The sequence below is a fragment of the Carlito syrichta genome, unplaced genomic scaffold (genome assembly GCF_000164805.1).
Source record: "Carlito syrichta isolate Samal-C Ts95f unplaced genomic scaffold, Tarsius_syrichta-2.0.1 Scaffold304007, whole genome shotgun sequence".
In the NCBI taxonomy this organism is placed as follows: Eukaryota; Metazoa; Chordata; class Mammalia; order Primates; family Tarsiidae; genus Carlito; species Carlito syrichta.
In genome coordinates, this window is record NW_007248103.1 from 172,129 (window position 1) to 187,869 (window position 15,741).

The 15,741-nt window shown below is 37.9% G+C and overlaps 1 pseudogene; it reads right to left on the reverse strand.

The window, feature by feature from the left end:
• Nucleotides 1–647: 647 nt before the first annotated feature.
• LOC103261791 lies at nt 648–15,461 on the reverse strand (annotated as a pseudogene).
• Between the last annotated feature and the right edge of the window lie 280 nt (nt 15,462–15,741).

The window sequence follows — 15,741 nt, forward strand, 5'->3', positions numbered from 1 at the left end:
CTATTTTGGAAAAAAAAAAATCTTGAATAGCTCGTGTAATTTATTGAATATTGTACTAAAAGTGAAAATCGGAACAGTTTTATGTATACTCCAAGCATAGTTTCTACTGAATGCATATAGCTTCTGCACCATCGTAATGTTGAAAAATCATGTCAAACCGTCATAAGTTGGGGACCATCTGTATAAGAGTAAAAACTCTCTGTTATTGCACAAATAGCAACCATCAAAAAAGAAAACACAGCAGTCTCTATTGGATATACCCAAAGATTCAACAAGAAGAGACATTTTGTACACAAGTAATTCAAGCATCAATCAGGGCTTTGACAAATTGTGGATTACCCAATTAAAGTATTAATGTATATTATATTGTACTAAAATGTTATGCTACCTTTGTATTTGATGTAGCAATGCAAAAGTTTATTGGTCACTGTCCTAAGACAAATAGAACTATTACTTGTATTCCACTGTGTATGCTGCTAGTAAGCATAAATTAATCTACCTTATCTCTGACACTTACACACACCATTTTCTCTTCTGGGAAGTGCAGAGCATATTCTTTGCCCCCACCCTACAATTAGCCATTCACATTCTCAGTAACATGCCTAAGGCATGCTGCACTATCTGAGCTGAAGAGATTAGGAGGTCCTCTAAAGTTTTGCACTCTGGACCACGACAGAAGTAAACGGACAGTAGTGACTGCAATTCACTCTGTGCCTGAGGCAAAGGTCCTCTAGTAGGACTGGAAAAGATAAGTCACAGGTACAAGGAGTTTTCAATACCTGTTCAGCTTCTGCCAGAAAGATTACTAGAGACTCTTGAAGAGTTTGTTGTACTTTCCATTGTAGGCTACCTTGATCACAGAAATCACCCTGAAGCTGACTTTGCTGCTAAGCCCTCCTCCTTGGAGACTTTTATCATCTAGTCCTTTAACCTACATTTCCCAGGACAATTATTTTATTCTTTGCAACTTCATACACTATTCTTTTATTTCAGGGGACAATAACCCCACTAAGACTCTAGCAATAGGGACAGAAGAAAGGAATGGAACAAAGGAGGAAGGAAAGGAAGCACCAAGCGAAAATGAACAAGTGTACTATGGGCACCTACCGTGTGCTTAGTCCTTCCACTTGAGTTATCACACTTAAGGCTCACAACGCTGTGGGCATCACCAGCAATTTTTATATTATGAAACTCAGACTCAGAATATAGGAAATGTCTCATCAATGCATCAGCAGGTAAGCTAAATTGAATCCATTCGACCAGAATCCAAAATCCTGTTATTTTCCTTCCCTCCCCAGTTATTTTCACTGCTATATAAAACCTCTAGTGATTAAATATGTCTTTCTTCTTCTCCAAAGAAACAAAGCTATGGTTGGATAGTGATAGTTGGGAGCAAGTCTGACAATTTATGAATGTTAAATCTCACCCTTAATCACATCTTGTAGGTTGCCACCTGTAGACTGGAACTTCTTTTTAGACTTGATGAAGCAGTGTCGTAGGGGACTTTCCTAAATGATGTTCCTTATCTAAAAACCACAAAACATAGAAAATAATTTAGGTGACCATTTTCTCAATTCACCCAAAGATGGTACATGACAAATAAATTCTAGATGCTTAGAAGACAAGCTAATCCAAACACAATGGATGTGTTTGGGTATTAGGGTATAATCATTTTACAAAAACTCAGTTGAGAAAAGCTGTTGGGCATTCTTTAACATTAGTCAACTGCAGAAGAGGTAGGAAAGATCAATGCATTGTGTCTATCAACCTGTGGAAATAAAGAGACTCGGTGGAACTGTACAAGGAGAGAGGAAGAATGAAGGAGACCAGAGCATAAGCTGACAAGGTCCTTGTGTTCTTGGCTTGTGTTCAAGGAACCAAGCCTATACTCCCTCATCAGGGGATCAGACAAGCACTGCCACTGTAGCAGGCCCTGAGTACCCCAGGCTTGTAGGCAACGATCTCGCCTGGAAGCTCTGCATTCTAGCCAAAGGCAAGTGAGGGATGCAGCCTGCTACGTAAAACGTAGTGGGCCTTGAGTATCCCAAGCTCATAGGCAAGGTCTGGCTTGGAAACTCTGCATCCCAGCCAGAGGTGAGCTGTGAGGAATGCAGCCTGCTACGTGAGGCAGTGTCTTAGATGCCCACACATCCGGGTACACATAGTACAGATAAAGTCTTAGCTACAGTAATGCCCTAGGTACAAAAAGATAAATGTGGAACAGCTCACCTTCGAGTAACAACATAATTCGACTGTGGTTCACTCAGCTCCCCTGACCTTGATTTGTTACTTTATAATAAAGCAAAGTGACATGACATCAATCACACCTGGCCCGGATGCCTGGCCCAGAAGCTGATACTGCTTGTTTTTACAATAATCCCTTGTACAGCTTTGTCCTAGTTTTGCCCTATATAAGAAGCATGCTAAATAATAAACAGGCTCTCTCACCTGTTGAGGGGAGAGACCGCCCAATCCCGCTGTCTCTTGTCTTTCTTTCTCATTCCCTCCCCCGACCTCAGGCCCTGCTCTGTGGAGGCTGGACCTCCGCAGAAGGGGTACATTCCCATGGCCTTGACAAGACTGAGTCTTTCTAAGCACTACAGACAGAAGGGAAGCTATCTGAGTGAACTTTTTAGCAGGGAGTTATCACAATTATTATCCTCTTGGGGAGAGCTAGAACAGATCTGTATGAATATCTTATGACCCACTAAAAACCAATCTCCCACTGCCTTTCTCCCTCCCAAACTTTCCCACTGCCCCTTCTTGAAATCCCACTGGAAAGTAACCAAATCCTGTACAACCAAAATGTCCTCATCTAACTTTCTCATTTCTCCCTTTCTTAAATTAATCCTAGTTATCCCTCATGGGATATCCTTCATGGATATACCTTCAACTCAGTATTCTCAGTGTGATGATGTTTATTTTCCCACTTTGCATGACACAAGACCAAAAGGGGTATAGTATCTTCCTCCCTCCCCAATGTTGCTTTCAAAGCATTAGTTCTCTAGCATAGAATCCCCAGCTATTTGAGACTCAAGTTAACTCTTTTTAATGTCTCTTCAACCATCTTCACTGTTAAATTCCACTAACAATCCCTCATTCATTGAGGACTTAGGCACTTGGTTTAGAATGTATCTACTCTAGTTCCTGATTTTATTATTGGTGACTTTAGCATCCAAATAGAAAAACTACCTAATTTTACAAATTCTTAGTTATTTTTCCTCTTTAATGTCAATAATTTGCCTGCTGTTCCACTCCCTATCCCATGGCCACACCCTTGTCCATGTCATCACTGGTGACTACTCCACACATGAACTCTGAAATCCACACACTACCTTCAGTGATCACACCTGCACGTCTTTTCAGCTCCTTTATCTTGTTATAATGGAACACCTTCTCTTGAACTCTTCAAGACCTCTACTCCCTTGACTCAAATACATTCATGTATTCCATGTATCAGTCAGACTCTTCCTCCTTCACTTTTTTCTAATCAGCCTCAACTCTATGATTCATCACATCAAGTACTCCCTTGTCAATATCCTTAAATTCCAAACACCATTATTCTTCTACAACTACCTGTGTGAAAGTCCACCTTTTACTGTTTGCCTTCTCTGCAAATAAAGCCAGGCTTATGAGCAATGCTGGAGAAAATTACATAACTGTGCTGATAAGTGGCATTTGAATCCATGACTGTCAATCTTCACAGAGCCCACAGCAGCAGCTAATTGCTTCCCTGTGTACCTCATTCAACAGAAGGACCAGAACAATATGGTCTTCCTCATTATTTTAACCCACTTAAATATAATCTTCATAATAGCAGGGACTTGCTGTGGCATCAATTATTAAATTACCAGCCCCTAAGAGGGTTTTGGGAACATAATAGATGCTCAGTAAATATCTTATGAAGGAATAAAATAATAGAAATGTAAAACAAACGGATCAACAGTAGCCCAGGGTTCTACAGAGACTTTCCTTGGAAGCTGCAATTAAGCAGAGACTTGCAAGGCGAGTAGGCGTTTGCTTGTGAGAAGAAATGGAAAAGACCTTATGAAAGACAGACTGAACAGCACTTCTGTGATCCCTCTCTCACACACTACACACAATCATTTTGAATATTCTTAACTCAAATCTCTTTCATTCTCTTCAGCTCCACTACCAGTCTTATGGACCCTCAGATGCATCCTCTATGTTTCTGTTAGAGTGATCACTCTAAAATGTCATACTGGTCAGGCATGGTGGCTCACACCTGTAACCACAGTACTTTGGGAGGCCGAGGTGAGAGGATTGCTTTAGCCCAGGAGCTCAGGACTGGTGTGGGCAACAGCGTGATACCTCATCTCTACAAAAAATCTAAAAATTAGCCAGGCATGGTGGCACATGCTTGTAGTCCCAGCTATTTGGGAGGCTGAAGTCAAAGAATTATCTGAGCCCAGGAAATCAAAGCTGCAGTGAACCGTGATTACTGCACTCCAGCTTGGGTGACAGAGTGAGATACCAACTCAAAAAAATCAAAACTAAAACGTAATTTTGGTCGTTACTTTCAGCTCCTATATAATTCTCTCAAGAGATCTATCAGTTAGGCTACTCACAGTGGCTCATGCCTATAATCCCAGCACTTTGAGATGCTAAGGCAAGAGGATTACTTGAGCCCAGGAGTTTGAGACCAGCCTGAGGAATATAGCACAACCTCCTCTCTACAAAAAAAAAACTAAAAATTAGCCAAGCATGGTGGTGTGTGCTTACAGTCCCAGCTATTTGGGAGGCTGAGGCAAAGGGATTGCCCAAGCCCCGGGGATCAAAGCTGTGGTAAAGTTGTGATCATGACACTGCACTCTAGTCTGGGTGACAGAGTGAAACCCCAACTCAAAAAAAAAAAGATATCAGTTAAATGTGTTCATCCAATAGTCAAAGTGTGGTCTGCATATACCAAAGCAACCCCAAAACCCTTCCAAGAAGTCTGCAAAGTCAAAACTATTTTCATTACAATATTGTTTTTATAACTAATACATAACTTTCATAACAATCATCTTTTGCCTTTTTGCATGATTGACATCCACTTTGCTGATGCAACATAATGGTGGTGAAATAGCTAGTGCCTTAACACAAATCAAAGCAGGGGCACAAATCTTTAACTAAAATTTGGGTTCTTCATTAACAACCACTCAAATTTTGAAAGGTCACTTTTACTTGAGACTATTATTGATAAAGTAGAAAAATTATTAATTGCATTAAATCCTTTGAGTAAATATCTGTCTAATATTAAGTAGATTAAAGTGAAAATCAGGCCTGAAGAATCCCTGCACAGACAAAGTCAGTTAGGCCTCTTAAATGATCATAACTTTGCTTGATTTACAAATATAAGCAAAACTTCACTTGAGATATTTTTGCAAATGCCTATGTTAAAGAAAAATAGAATTTAAGCTCAACCAATCAAAAGTAACCAACAAACTCATAATTATATAAGTAGGTAGTTTCTAGCAGGATAGATCAAAAAGACAACTTTATGACTACAATTGATCAAATTTCACATTCACTCTATGAAAACCTGTTTCTTACCACTTCTTCAGTAAAGACCCCAAACCACTTCTGGTTTGGAGCTGCCTAATTCATGAATTGCTGCTTGCTCAAGCAAACTCTTTAAAAATATCTAATGTGCCTCAATTTACCTTTTTAATACTAATTTTCTATGTGATAAAATGAAAAGTATAACAAGATATGACACAGCATAATAAGTTATGATGGTTGACTTCAGAAAAATCACTTAAGCAATTATTTGGGTTTTTAACTTTTTTATGAAACATCATTTTTGCTTGAAAGAATGATTTAAAAAGTATGCTTATTCAGGCTTAGATATTTGGCAGACATTTTATCAACAATTAACAAAGTGAAGGTGTTATTTCAAAGAAAATAACTGACAATATTTGTTACCAGTCTCTTCTTATAAAACATAGTTGACATTCTTCCAACAAGAAGTAAGGACAATGTTCCCCCTCCTTGAACCTAAGAAGACCTTTGTAACCACCCTGATTAATCAGTAGAGGAGATTGCAAGTGACTTCCAAGGCAGAACAACTCCTGATTGGCCCTCTCTGTCTCCAGTCACCATGTTAGAAGGAAGCTCAGGCCACATAAAGAGGTCATATGTAGATGTTCTGGCTCACAGAGACAATAAGGCCTCTAGCTCACTGCCAGACATATAAACAAATGACCAATCTCAGATGATAGAGATATGTGACCTTTCAGAAAGTAATTCAAGAAGCTATTTTGAAGAAGCTCAATGAGCTTCAAAATAGCGCAGAGAAGGAATTCAGAATTCACAAAGAGATTGAGCTAATAAAAAATCAAGCAGAATTGACCTTTCAGAAGATAATTCAAAGAAGTTATTTTTGAAGATGATCAATGAGCTTCAAAATAACACAGAGAAGGAATTCAGAATTCACAAAGAGATTGCGTTAATAAAAAAATCAAGCAGAAATTCTGGAACTGAAAAATTCAATTGACCACCTGAAAAATGTATGACTTTTAACGAAAGAATTACTCAAGCAGAAGAAAAATTAATCAGCTTGAAGACAGACTATACACAGAGGATAAAAAAGAGTAAAGAAGAATAAAGCACCCTGACAAGATCTAGAAAATAGCCTCAAAAAAAAAAAAAACAAATATAAGAATTATTGGCCTCAAAGAGGATGTACAGAGAGCAATCAAGGCAGAAAGTTTATTCAAAGAAATAATAACAGCAACCTTCCAAACCTAGAGACAGAGGTGACCATCCAGGTACATGAAAGTCAAGCAGATTCAACCTAAATAAGACTACCTCAAAACATACAATAACCAAACTCTCAAATGTCAAAGATAGAAGATAGAATTAAGATGGCTAATAAGAAGCAGTTAGAGTGAGTTTCTCCCATGGAGTCAACCAATGTATAGAGAGTGCCTCAGAATTCAGAAAGGAATGAGACCAGGAGCATACCCCATGACTCACCACAGAAGCAACAAAATCCACAGAGTACAAAGAAAAAAAATTGACCAGCCTGGATTGGAACTAGACAGACTCACCTGAATCACTACACAAACCATGAATAGCCTCCAGACACAGCAGGAAAGGTGAATGAGAGGAATTCTGTGCTCCTGCCACAGACTCTAAAAACCCCCTGAGCTTCATAAGACTTCAGCCCCTCACAGAAAACTGCTTTACCCACAGTCATGTTTTGCTGAAACCCATGTGAAACAGTGCAGGAAAGAAAGCACTGAGCATCTCCAGTTGCTATTTCCAAGAAAGTCAATCCTTGCTGACAGCTGCTTTCTAGCTGGTTTAGGAAGGAACAGTAAGAACTGATGCTTTCATTTGCCCCAAAGGCAAGTTCTACTGTGGCAGACAATTCCTGGCTGGGCTGGGGCAGGTAGACTGCCAGAGGCTAAGTTGGGAAACTTGGATAGGAATTCATTGACCTAGCAAACCTTCACTCTCCATGTAAACTCTTTTGTGCATCCTTTCCACAACATTGAAGCATTACCCCAATAGCCAGGAATGCCTTTCCAATCCAAATCATGCACACAGGTGGGCAGCTTGAGCACTTTCCCCTGCACTCCACTCAAAGTTTCAAAACAAATAGGGAACTTGAGTAGTCCTCACAGCCCTGCTCATCATATCTTGTCCTTGGAGAAACACAGGCCAAGAATAAAGCCCACAAGACCAACACAGCTGGTTCTCTCTTGCAACTGCCACCTCCTGGCCAGATGTCAACTGGCACAGCCCAATATATCTGATATAATACCTCAGCTTTGGGGAAAGTCTGATTCCAGACTGCAGCTAATACCATTATTCAAGCTACCCCAGCCACTCAGAATGCCTTGAGCCTTTGCAGTTACCCAACACAGCACTGCTAAAGTTGGCAGTTGAGAAACTCACCACACCAAGATTGCATATAACCAAAGGAACTCTACAGTGTCTACTTCAGCCCTCTGCCAACCTCAGATAAGAAGAAATAGTCTGCCCAAATGAGAAGGAGTCAGAAAAATAATTCTGGCAATATGAAAAAACAGTTTCTCAACACTGTCAAAAGACTACACTAATCCTTCAGCAATGAACCCTAACCAAAATTAAATCTTTGAAATTCCAGACATAAAATTCCAAAGGTTGATTATAAAATTGCTCAGTGAGATCCAGGAGAAAGTTGAACCCCAACATAAAGGAAATTAAAAAAAAAAAACTATTTAGGGCATGAATGAAAAATTCTTCAAAGAAATAGACACTTTTTAAAAAATCAAACTGAACTTCTGAAAATGAAAGACTCATTTAGGGAAATACAAAATGCAGTTTTAACAAATAGAAGAAAGAATCTCAGAACTTGAAGAAAAGTTTTTCAAATCAACTCTCTCAGACAACAATAAAGAAAAAAGAATCAAAAGAATGAAGCAAAGTCTACAAGAAATGTGGAATTATGTAAAACATCCAAACCTAAGAAATATAGGTGGAAGAGAAAGCAGCAGGTTTGTAAAATCTAATTGAGGAAAAGATCCCCAGCCTTGCCAGAGATTTAAACAGTCAGATACAAAAAACCAAAAGAACCCCTGGAAGAATCATTGCAGAAAGTTCATCCCCAAGGTATACAGTCATCAGGTTATGCAAAGTTAATGTGAAGGAAAGAGTTCTAAGAGTTGTGAGACAGAAGAATTTTTTAAAAACTTACAAAGGAATATGCATCAGACTAACAGCAGACTTCTCAGCAGGAACCTTGCAAGTCAGAAGGATTGGGATCCTATCTTCAATTTCCTCAAACAGGATAACAGTCAGCCAAGAATTTTGTATCCCATAAAAGTAAGTTTCATAAATGAAGGAGAAATAAAGTCTTTCCAGACAAGCAAATGATGAGGGAGTTTGTCACCACTAAATCAGCTCGGTAAGCAATACTCAAAAGGAGTTCTAAATATTGAAACCAATATTTCTCCAAGACAGACCATATGCTAGGCCACAAATCAAATCTCAATAAATTCAAAAATATCTAAATCAACTCAAGCAGTTCCTAAGACCACAGTGGAATAAATTAAAAATTAACTCTAAGAAGAACTCTCAAAAACAACAAATGGATGGAAATTAAACAATCTGTTCCTGGATGATTTTTGGATCAACAATGAAATCAAGATGAAAGTGTGAAAATTCCTTGAAATTAATGACAACAGTGACAAAAGTTATCAGAACCTCTGGGACACAAAGTTGTGCTCAGAAGAAAGCTTACATGGTTAAAGCCTACATTAAAAGACTGAGAGATTACATATTGACAACCTAATGTCACACCTCAAGGAACTAGCAAAACATGAACAAACCAAACCCAAAGCTATCAGAAGAAAAAAATTAACAAAAATCAGAACAGGGCTAAACAAAATTGAAACCAAAAACTCAATACAAAGCGTCAATGAAACATAAAGTTAGTTTTTTGGAAAAAAAATTGATAGACCCTCCAATAGATTAATTAAGAGATAAGATTCAAATAAGTTTGATCAGAAGTGAAAATGGAGACATGACAGTTGATACTAGAAATACAAAAGATCATCTAGGAATGTTATGAATATCTCTGTGCAAACAAACTAAACAATCTAGAAGAAATGGATAAATTCTTGGGAACATACAACCCCACCCCAATCTTGAATCAAGAAGAAACAGAAACCCTGAACAGACCAATAACAAGTAGCAAGACTAAAAAGTAATCAGAAGTCTCCCAACAACAAAAAAAAAGTCCCAGGACCTGATTGACTGACACCCAAATTTTACCACAATTTCAAAGAAGAATTGGTACCAATTTACTGAAGCTATTCCAAAAGATTGAAAAGGAGAGAATTCTCCCTAATGCATTCTACAAAGCCAGTATCATTCTAACACCAAATCCAGGAAAAGACACAACAAAAAAAGAAAGACCAATATTCCTGATGATCATAGATACAAGAATTCTCAACAAAATACTAGCAAACCAAATTCAACAGTACATCAAAATAATAATCCAGGGCTTGGTGGCTCAGCCTGTAATCCCAGCAATTTGGAAGGCTGATTTGAGAGAATTGCTTGAGCCCAGGTGTTCAAGACCAGCCCGAGCAACTTGGTGAGACCTCATCTCTACAATAAATCACAAAAACTAGCTGAGCATGGTGGTATGCATCTGTAGTTCCAGCTATTTGGAAAGCTGAGGCAAAAAGATCAACAGAACCCAGCAGGTCAAGGCTGTGGTGGCCATGAGCATGCCACTGCACTCCAGCCTGGGCAACAAAGAGTGAGACTCGAAAAATAAATAAATAAATAACCCATCAAGCATGTTTTATCCCAGTAATGCAAGGGTGGTTCAACATATACAAGTCAATAAACATAATCCACCATATAAAATAAAAAACAAAAATCATATGATCATTTCAATAGACACAGAAAAACTATTTGATAAAATTCAGCATCCCTTTATGATAAAAACTCTCAACAAAATAGGCATAGGTGGAACATTCCTCAAAATAATAAAAGCCATATATGACAAATCCACAGCAAATGTCATCCTGAACAGAGAAAGTTGAATGCATTCTCCCTCAGAACAGGAACAAGGCAAGGATTCCCACTTCCACCACTCCTATGCAATATGGTACTGGAAATCCTAGCCAAAGCAATCAGACAAGAGAAAGAAATAAAGCATATCCAGACTAGAAAATAAAAAATCAAACTATCTCTGTATCTCAATGATATGATCTTATACCTAGAAAATCCTAAAGACTCCTCCAAAAGATTCCTGCACATGATAAATGAATCCAGTAAAGTCTCAGGATACAAAATCAACCCACAAAAATCAGTAACATTGCTATATACCAATAATGACAAAACTGAGAATCAAATCAAGAACTCAAATCCATTTACAATAGCAGCCAAAAAGCCAAAATATTTAAAAATATATTTAATCAAGGAGGTGAAAGAGCTCTACAAGGAGAACTGCAAAACACTGTTAAAAGTAATTGTAGAAGACACAAAACAAATGGGAAAGCATATCATGTTCATGAATTTGAAGAAACAACGTTGTTAAAATGATCATATAACTTAAAATAATTGACAGATTCAATGCAATTCCTATCAGACTACCAATGCCATTTTTCACAGAATTAGAAAAAAACAGTCCTAGTTCTGAGAAAAATATTGCTGGTAATTTGATGGGTATTCTCACAGAAACAAAGATCTGAGTATCACATGTTCTCACTCATAAGTGGTCCTTAAACATCTATTGTAATACTGTAAGAAAAGGATTGACAGTGGTGGGAAACTATGGGGGGTGCAGGGAGGGGAAGGGAGGTAGGATTAACAGTAGTCAATATCTTTCTGGGACAGGGGGCACCCCTTGTCAACAAGGGTGCCTGAACGATGCATATTTGTATACCTAACCCTTAACTGTACCCCACAATTTTAAAATAAAAAATATGTTTAAAAAAATAAATAATTAATTAAAATACCTATCTACAAAAAAAAAAAGTCCTAAAATTCATATGGAGCCAAAAAAGATCCTCAATAGCCAAAACACTTCTAATCAAAAAGAACAGAGCGGCAGAAATCACATTACTTTGCTTCAAATTATACTACAAGGCTATAAATAACCAAAACAGCATGGTACTGGTACAAGAGCAGACATGTGGACCAATGTAACGGAATAGATAATCCAGAAACAAACCCAAATACTTACACCACCTGATCTTTGACAAAGTCGACAAAAACATACATTAGGGAAAGAACATCCTATTCAACAAATGGTCCTGGGGAAATTGGAATCTACATGCAGAAAAATAAAGCTTGATCCCTTTTTTCTCACCATATGCAAAAATTAACTCAAGATGGATTAAACACCTAAATATCAGTCCTGAAATCATAAAAATCCTAGAGAAATAACCTAGGAAAACTCTTCTGGACATTGGCCTAGGCAAAAAATTTATGGTTAATACCCCCAAAAGAAAATGCAACACAAGCAAAAATAAATAAGTGAGGCAATTAAACTAAAAAGCTTCTGCACAGCAGAAATAGTCAACAGAGTAAACAGGCAACCTAAAGAATGGGAGAAGATATTTGTAAACTATATATCTGACAAAGGACTAATATTCAGAATCTACAAAAAAACACAAACAAATCAGCAAGAAAAAAAGCAAATGACTCCATTAAAAAGTGGACAATTGACATGAAGAGACACCTCTCAAAAGAAGACATACAAATGGTCAACAAACATTTGAAAAATTGCTCAAAATCACTAATTATCAGGGAAATGCAAATTAAAAACATGATGTAATACCACCTTACACCAGTCAGAATGGTCATTATTTTAAAAAATCAAAAAACAACAGATGTTGGCACAAGTGCAGTGAAACGTATACACTATTGGTGGGAGTGCAAATTAGTACAAACTCAATGGAAGTCAGTATAGTATGGAAATTTCTCAAAGAACTAAAAGTAGATCCACAGTTTGATCCAGCAATCCCACTACTAGATATCTAACCAAGGGAAGAGAGGTTGTTATACAAAAAAGACACTTGCATTCATATGTTTATCACACCACAATTCACAAATGCAAAGTTGTGAAATAAAACTAAATACCCATCAATTGGATCAGTGGATAATGAAAGTGTAGTATATATGCCATGAAATACTATTCAGCCATTAAAAATGAATAAAATAATGTCTTTTGCTACAACTTTGATGGAATCATAGAACATCATCCTAAGTGAACTAACAGGAACGGAAAAGCAAACATCACACTGTCTCACTTATATGTGGGGAACTAAGGATCTGCAAAGGCATACAGAATGGTATAATGGACATTGGAGAATCAGAAGGGGGAAGATAGGAAGGAGTGGAGGGATGAAAACTTGCCTATTGGGTACAATAAGCACACTTAGGGGTGGTGAGTACCGTAAGCCCAGACTTCTTCACCACTATAAAATGCATCCATGTAACCAAAAACTATTTGTACCCCCTAAAGCTAATGCAATAATTTTTTTAAAGGTCAAGGATAAAAAAGGAATTCTAAAAGTGCCAAGAGAAATGAAACAAATAACATAAAGAAGACCAAATACATCCAGCAGCAGCAACTTTACAGGCCAGAAAGGAATGGGATGACATTCAAAGTGCTGTAGGCAAAAAACTTGCAACCTAGAGTATTATATCCAGCAAAATTATCCTTCAAACATGAAAGTGAAATAGACTTTTCCAGACAAACAAAAGCTGGGTATTTTGTCAACACCAAACCTGTCTTACAAGAAATGCTACAGTAAGTTTTTCCAATCTGAAAGAAAAGAACATTAACAAACAACAAGAAATCATTTGAAGGCATAAAACTCACTGGAAATGGTAACTACACAGACAAATACAATCTTCCTTCAACTCAGCAAACTTGCATGCAATGTGAGCCATGTGACAATCCAGGAGCATAGCCAGCACTGATTTGGCCTGAGTGATTCAGGATAATCACCTGAGCTGTGAAGTCTGCTGCTTCCACTGGTGGATCATTTTTACTGTCACCAGTAACGTTGCCATGGTGAACATCTTTGACAGACACATTCCTTTTATTATTATTATTATTTAAAAGATGTGAGGTAAAATTCAGGATTAGGTAGGTAAGTGGTCATCTTACAGGTAAACTTTGGGTCTCCCTTGGGTCACCACTTCACCAGGTTGTAGATCATGTCCCTTGTTGATGTGAAGTGCCCTCCTCACCCCTGCAGTTTTCAGCTACTGTCAATCCCTTTCTTACAGTATTATGATAAATGTTCAGGGTTCACTAATGAGTGAGAACATGCGATACTCTGTTTGTTTCTGTGATAGATCACTGAGTATTATAGACTCTAAATCCATCCAAGTTGCTGTGAAATTCATATGCTTGTCCTTCTTTATGAGTGCATAGTATTCCATTGTATATATGTACCATATTTTATTAATCCAGTCCAGTTTTGATAGGCAGCATGGTTGGTTCCATGTTTTTGCTATTGTGAATAGTGCTGCAATAAACATGCATGTGCAGGTATCTTTTTAATAAAATGATTTGAGTTTCTCTGGGTATATTACCGGAAGTGGGATTGCTGGGTCATATGGAAGATAGATTTTTAGATTTTTTAGGAATTGCCACACTGTTTTCCACAGAGGTTATACTAGGTTGCACTCCCACCAACAGTATAGAAGTGTTCCCTTTTCCCTGCATCCTCTCTAGCATCTGTTGTTTTTTGAGTTATTGACGATGGCCATCCTGACTGAAGTTAGATGGTAGCTCAGTGTGGTTTTAATTTGCATTTCTTTGATGATTAGTGAAGTTGAGCATTTTTTCATGTATCTGTTAACTGCTTGTATGTCTATGTCTTCTTTTGAAAAGTGTCTATTCATATATTTTGCCCACTTTTTAATAGGGATGTCTGTTTTTTTTCCTTTTGGCACATTTGAGTTTCTTGTAGATCCTGGATGTCAGGCCTTTGTCAAATATGCAATTGGCAAATTTTTTTTCCCCATTCTGTGGAGACAGACATTCTTAACATTGAAGCCCATGTGGTCCCCAGGAAGAGCTTCACTCAAAACTTCATGGTGCATTTCAACAGACTTTTACTTCAGTTGTAATGTTGACTGGAGCAAAGGTGACCACCATGCCAGGTTTGAGAATGCCAGTCTCCACTTGGCCCTCAGGGACAATACCAATACCACCAATCTTGCAGACATCCTAGAAAGGCAGATGCAAGGGCTTAACAATTGGACAAGTTGGTGGCAGGATGCAGTCCAGTGCTTAGGCAGCACAGTTCCACTGGCATTACTGTCTTTACAGGTGACTTTCCATCCCTTGAAGTAAGGCATGTTAGCACTTGGCTCCAGCATGTCGTCAGAAATTAGCACATTCCAACCAGAAATTGGCACAAATGCTACTGTGTTGGAGTTGTAGCCAATTTTCTTAAAGCAAGTGCTGACTTCCTTAACAATTTCTTCATATCTCTTCTGATTGTAGGGTGGTTCAGTGGAATCCTTTTGTTGACACCAACAATTAGTTGTTTCTCATCCAGTGTAAGCCAGGAGGGCATGCTCACAGGTCTGCCCATTGAGGTTTGGAGATGCCAGCCTCAAACTCACTAACACCAGCAACAACAACTAGGACAGCACAGTCAGCCTGAGATGTGCCTGTAATCATGTTTTTGATGAATTTTCTCTGTCCTAGGGCATCACTGATATGACACAGTACTTGCTGATCTCAAATTTCCACAGGGACATATCATTGGTGGTACCAAGTTCATGCTCAGACTTCAATTGATTCAAGACTTAAGCATACATGGAATATCCCTTTCCCATCTCAGCAGGCTCCTCTCAAATTTTTCAATGGTTCTTTTGTCAATGCTGCCAGATTTGTAGATCAGGTGGTCAGTAGTGGTGGTCTTGTCTGAATCTACATGACCAATGACGACAATGTTGATGTTCGTCTTTCCCTTTTCCATTTTGGCCTTTAGGGGTGGTTTTCACGACACCTGTGCTCTGGAAGCAAACTTGTTGTGAAAAAGGACAATTCATGAGATAACACCAAATAATGTTAGAAAAAAATGAAAGGAATAAAATGAAAGGAAGATAAAACTGAGAGCAGAAAATAATTAATTTTTTATTTTAATAATAATTTTTATTTTAATTAAATAAAAATCAAACAATAGAGAGAATCAACAAAACCAAAAGTTGATTTTGGAAAGACCAATAAATTAATTCCTTATAAGAATAACCAAGAAA